Below are 6,658 nucleotides of genomic sequence, written 5' to 3' on the forward strand. Positions count from 1 at the left end.
CACCTAGGACAGAGAAACGTACTGTATATGGGAGAATATACAAATAATAACAACAGACGAGGACAGGTGGTGTAAATAACAAAAGTATATATTAGTATGACGCTCGGGAATACGGAAAGTCTTTGACGTTTCGAGCTACGCTCTTCAACAGAAAGAATACAGAGACAAGGAGAAAAACACAGAGAAAAAAAATTGAATAGTGTTCAGTCAATGGTCAATCATAATAATGTATATATTGGCAGGCCATTAAAACAAGGACACCCGACTGTTCATTTACAGAGTCATGTGATAGACAAAAAGGGGAAGACAGAGAGAAAAAGGAAAAAATAAAAAATAGAAAAGTAAACAAATAAAATAAAGTGGGAGAAAGGAAAAAATTTACAGTGACAATGCTCTTATTATTATTATTATTATTATTATTATTATCATCGTTATTATTATTATTATTATTATTATTATTATTATTATTATTATTATTATTATTATTATTACAATTGAGTGAGAGAGCAGTGCATGCCATCAAAGTGACACTGGGGTAAAATATATGAAGCCCATTATACCCATCATGACTACCCGTCTGATAAGGGTACACCAGGCACATGCATCACAGCCATATGTGCACAACATGGTAATCTCAAATCAAGATAAACAGCACATGACCTTGCAGGAGGGGGCCCAGTCAGAACTTTCTTCAGGTTGAGTAGCCTATCCTACTCAAAAGGTCCCTGAATAAGGTTTGTTTAAGGAAGATAAATGAAACACCCATGTTTCCAGAGGTAAATTATTTGAACTCCAAAGAATTCCCTTTAACACACAGTTATAATGCTTCTTCATCACTTCTGCTTGTGATCAGAGATGCACGTATCTGATTGTATGACCTGCTTGAAATAGCAGCCAAATCATCATCCCAAAAAGGAAAGAGCATATATGTTGGTATATAGATATATATATATATATAGCCTTATACATTGCTAAACAGGCAGGATATTTACGGTAGGGAAGCTTTTGATCATAGGCCTTCTCAATCAGGTTTGACCTGGGGTGAGATAATGGCAACAACAACAACAGCAACAACAACAACAACACAGCAAACGGCTCCATTATCACTGAGAACAATATCAGCAACTTTGAAGGCAATAACATCATTGATGAAAACATCGATATCATCAACAATAGCGACAAAATAATAATAATAATAATAATAATAATAATGATAATGATAATAATAATAATAATAATAATAATGATAATAATAATAATAATAATAGCAGCAGTAGTATCAACAGCAGCAGCAGTAACAGTAGTAGTAGTAGTAGTAGTAGTAGTAGTAGTAGTAGTAGTAGTAGTAGTGTTATTTGCAATGACAATTGGAAACATTGATTTCTGACGTGGATCTGTAAGGGAAAGGAAATGAAGATTGTGTGACGTTCATGCTGTTTTGAAGCACTTTTTTTTTTTTTTTTTTGATATTTACACCTATAATACCAGTACAAGGTGGGTTATGAATAAATATGTGGTCAGAAATCACATCCATATATTTAATGAACAAATATTTAGTGCTGTTGTGAAATTAATCTCTGTAGTGGAACAATGGATGTTTTGGTAGTTCAAACCAAATGAATTTACATCTTTCTTTTAGGAATGTAGAAGACAGATGTAAACAATTCCTTATGAGTCTTTAATGACTAATCAGCACATGATTAATCAGTCCATTTCTCATTCCAATCTGCTGAAATCCCTTTGGTTTAAAGCAGAAGATGACACTTCCATGGCAAGACTAAATTTTTGTTTATTAAACATTAGGATTTCACTCACCTTGTCCATATTCTTTCATAAAACAAGTGAACTAAGATGATAATAAAAGTGAAAGTGAGTGAAAGATTCTGCTCAGGAAGAATTTATCTCTTCAGTTTTTGGTCATATTCTCTACTATTGGTGGTTTTACTTGAAGGAGATATTTGCGAAGTGTTGTATTACTCTTGAATACTGTCCTGATGTCATATGGGCTGCATATCTTTTGTATCTTTTTGGAGAGGCCTTTCACATAGGGTAGACAGACTGTGGACAGTTTATTGGTTTCATCCTCTCTCTTCTTCATAATTGAAGTGGATAGTATACTTTTGGAGTAGTTGTTGCTTAACAGATTGTTATTGAGCTTGGTTATTTCTTCATGGTGACTATCACGATCGCTACTTATATTCTTTGCTCGATGTTTTAAGCACTGAGCAATCCCTCTTTTTACACTGTATGGATGGTGGGAATTGAAGTTGCTTGTCTTGGAATTTTCAGAGAAGAAAACAAAAATGGTTTCCTGTTATTGTATTTTGTGATCGTTACCACTGTTGCCTTCCTGGCATGTGAAAAGATATTCAAGCGAGGTCGTTGCCAGTGCCACTGGACTGGCTCCTGTGCAGGTGGCATGTAAAATACACCATTTTGAGTGTGGTTGTTGCCAGTACCACCTGACTGGCCTTCTTGCCGGTGGCACATAAAAGCACCCACTACACTCTTGGAGTGGTTGGCATTAGGAAGGGCATCCAGCTATAGAAACTCTGCCAGATCAGATTGGAGCCTGGTGTAGCCATCTGGTTTCACCAGTCCTCAGTCAAATCGTCCAACCCATGCTAGCATGGAAAGCAGACGTTAAATGATGATGATAATGATGATCTTATTAGATAGACACAGTTTTGTCACATCTATTTGAACTCTCAGAATGTATAGCCAGAACAAATATCTCAAGACATTTTCCTCAATACTCTAACAATTCTGTCAATGTAATACCTTTGTACATTAATTGGTGATTTGTTTTTATTGATCCAAAAAAGAGATGAAGGTAATTGTGGTGGGTTTTGAACTCAGAACATAAAGAGCCAGAATAAATACCACGAAGCATTTTATCTGATGTTCTAATGATTCAGCCCGTTCACCACCTTTTGGACTATATTAGCAACGTGAAAAAAGTAAACTTAATGAATGACGACAACACTATCAGCAAAGGAAAAATATCATCATCATTATCAGCAACTACAATCTGTATTATCTATGAAAAACAAAAGCCATTGCATTCAAGCACAACTCAAGTGGTAGGTCTAATTGGTTGGATACCAGTCTCCTAGCAAAACAGTTAACATCCCTATAAAGTGCTAGGTTCTGGGTAAGCTTCCAGTCTGTAATTACGTACACTGAGATAAATCTGACAAGTTATAACATTAAAGCAAGCTCCTTCCCATCTGTCACGAGGTTTTAGATGATGAATTTTCAAATACAAATATGTAAAGCAGTTCATCAAATTCAGATTACATTTATGTTGTTGTTGCTGTTAAGTTTTGTCCCTTCCTTCCTCCCATTAGTTCACACAAAACATGCTTATGTCACGGGGAACTTTCCAAAAGACACAAAAATCAACATCTGCTGTTTAACCACTTTCATCAATACATTGTTGCTTTTATCATTATTATCATTATCTTCAACATCGTTGTTTTTAATACTTGTTTTCCTAAAGGAGCTCATACTTCTATTGATTTCAATAGAATGAATCATTAAGTTGTAATCTATAAAACACTTTATTAATCACTTATACTATATCAGTCCTGCTTTTAGATCTGCTTATTTGTAGACCTGTATTCTTTGTGTTGCACACATTGTTCTTCTGTTTAGACCTTTCATGCTAGCTATCCAAGTATTGAAATAAATAAGAACAAGTTTGAGAAAATATTTAATTTGAAATTGGATAAAGAACACAGTGTCGCTCAGCAATGAACAGAAGTTTGATATGACATTTGTCATGCACCAGTGGGCTCTTGTTTTAAAGAATTTCAAGGAAAACAATGTTTTTGTTCTAGACATTGTTAAAATCTATGGCTATGTCTCTCGTACAAATTTCCCATCAAAAATTCCTGCCTACTTGCTCCATCCATCCCTCAATAGTCTCCGATCAGTTTGTAACCTTGTGGTATGTATTAACAGAATTCTTTCTGCCCCACTCTCAATCAGCACTGATGTTCCTCACAGTTTGGTTTTGTCCCCTATCTTCTTCCTTTTATGCACCAATGACTTCCTTGTCACCATATCCATTGATTCCCATTCATATGCAAATTATATGACCTTTTATTCGTTCCTAATTTTCCCCAGAAATGCATCATTCACTTGCAAACTAATAGTACACACCAGATCTGCAACAACTTGTAAATAGATACTGTGTGTGCATACTTCAATGAGAGCTATGGTTACCTTGTTTCTTTTAACAGTAACCCCACAACAAAACTCCACAACAGTAACCCCACAACAAAATATAATTCAAGCAGTTCTCATATCAAGAAAATGCCATCATACCAGATCACAACCTCAAAACAAAAGTGGCACATAGCTAGAACCCTCATAGTTGTTCCAAATAACAGAAAATTTCTCCTTGCAAAAGCACATCCATAGCATAGCTAAAACTGCATCCCAAATACTGGCTCTTCTCTGCAGGGTCAGAAAATATCTCAGCTTCTAATAGTCTACAAAGCTCAAGCAAGGCCCATAATGGAATACAGCTTCGATATCTAGGACGGCGTTGCTACTGTGCTCACAAACATCCTGGACTACATCTAGAGAAGGGCAACTCTACTGACATTCAACCACCAATGGACACACTTTAGTCTCTGGCCCATAGGCAGGCTATTTCTTCTCTCCATCTTTTCTGTTGCTTTTACACTGGCCTCTGTTCCTCAGAACTGGTTGGTTTTTACTTCTCCATTATCTTAGGTCAGTCAAAACCTTGCTGAGGAAATTTGGTTAATGAACAGCTTGCGAAGACTTGTTGGGGCAAGTGAGATCGAAACTGAACCAAATTTGATGACTGGCACCCATGCCAGTGGAGCGCGAACAGTACCATCCAAACGGGATCATTGCCAGAGAAGTGTTCTCACTCCTATGCCAGTGGCATGTAAAAAGCACCATTTGAGTTCGATCGTTTTCAGCTTCGTCTTACTGGCACTTGTGCCAGTGGCATGTGAACAAAACAAAACATTGGACTGACTCCTGTGCAGGTGGCACGTAAAAAACACCATTTGAGCATGGATGTTGCCAGTACCGCCGGACTGGCACGTAAAAAGCACCCATTACACTATCGTAGTGGTTGGCGTTAGGAAGGGCATCCAGCTGTAGAAACTCTGCTAGATTAGATTGGAGCCTGGTGCAGCCTTCTGGTTTGCCAGTCCTCAGTCAAATCGTCCAACCCATGCTAGCATGGAAGGCAGACGTTAAATGATGATGATGATGATGATGAGATTGAATCTGACCTCCGCCTTAACCAAACCACCTGCCTCTTGTTTATCTTTAGCAGAGTCCACTAAGTTGTAAGCATTTGGACAAGGACTCTTGTCTAAGGAAAACATGCTTACTTCTTCCCATCAGTTTTACAGACCACGAAAAAGGTCATGAGCACAGTCCTTCTTTCTATGACTAAGTCAAATATATATAAAAAAAAGGGTGATAGGGTGTAATTTGAGTGAGATTTGGCTGCTGTTTTTAGCAGACTAAGTGACTATTTGGAAGTTTCCTCCTTTGCTCATAACTAACTTAGAAGCTATTCTCAGTGGAAATCAATGACTCTCTCTTCTCTCTCACTCTCTCTTTCTCTCTCTCCCTTCTCTCTCTCATTATCTCTGTATACACACTTACCCCCACATCCCCACATGTTTTAGATAGGAGTAAGGTAGTGTCCATGATCCCGAAATTATTTACAGGGACTCCAACACTGTAGGAGGGAATGAGCATGATATTTTCAAGCAGGAAACCTGGACTGAATGCTTGCAATAGACTGGGTACTGTTAAAGGGTACTCTGTGTGTGTGTGTGTGTGTGTGTGTGTGTGTGTGTGTGTGAAGCAACAGTTCAGTAAAAGTACATCAATATTTGTGAGATATGGTTGCACAACTATTTAGAATAGTTTCTATAGTATTGTGAAAGTCACAGAAACAGGCCAATTGATTAAGCTGATAGTCAACTAGCTGATGTGTTGGTAGTTCATATCTCATCATATAATCAGTATTTCGTTGTATTCCTAACAAAGATTGAGATGAAGCAATGGCCTCATTATGATCCAGTATAAGATACTATGGATAGAACTGCAGATAAATATCATTAGTACAATATAACTGATTTCTGATACAAGCACAAACTTAACTTTATGGTTATGATGTTTTCTTCATTACTACATGCTTTCGGGTTCCATTGCACTGCGTGGCACCTTGGGTAAATGTTTTCTACTGTAGCCTTACTCTGATCAATGGTTTGTGAATGAAATTAATAGGTGTAACCTACTCAGAATATGTATATAGTAAAGATGTAGCATAGGAGGACAACAAAGAAACATAGAGAATCAACGAAAACACAGATGTTCTATTAATGCAGACATGCTCTACCCTCATCAGTTGTCAATTGAAAATCATTAAGGTTTTGACACCTTCCGACAATATTATTCAATTTGGTAATGTCAGTGATTTAAGCTAATGAGGTATAAATAAGTGGACATGATAGATGAATACACATAGACAAAGGGGACAAGAAAAGATGAGATCTATAGACTGAACAGAAAATAAAAATGAGTTATAAGGAGAACAGGAAAGATATAAAGAATGAAAGAAACAAATAGGTATTGGTAGTAACACAAAAGG

The sequence above is a fragment of the Octopus bimaculoides genome, chromosome 3, assembly GCF_001194135.2.
Source record: "Octopus bimaculoides isolate UCB-OBI-ISO-001 chromosome 3, ASM119413v2, whole genome shotgun sequence".
Classification (NCBI taxonomy): Eukaryota; Metazoa; Mollusca; class Cephalopoda; order Octopoda; family Octopodidae; genus Octopus; species Octopus bimaculoides.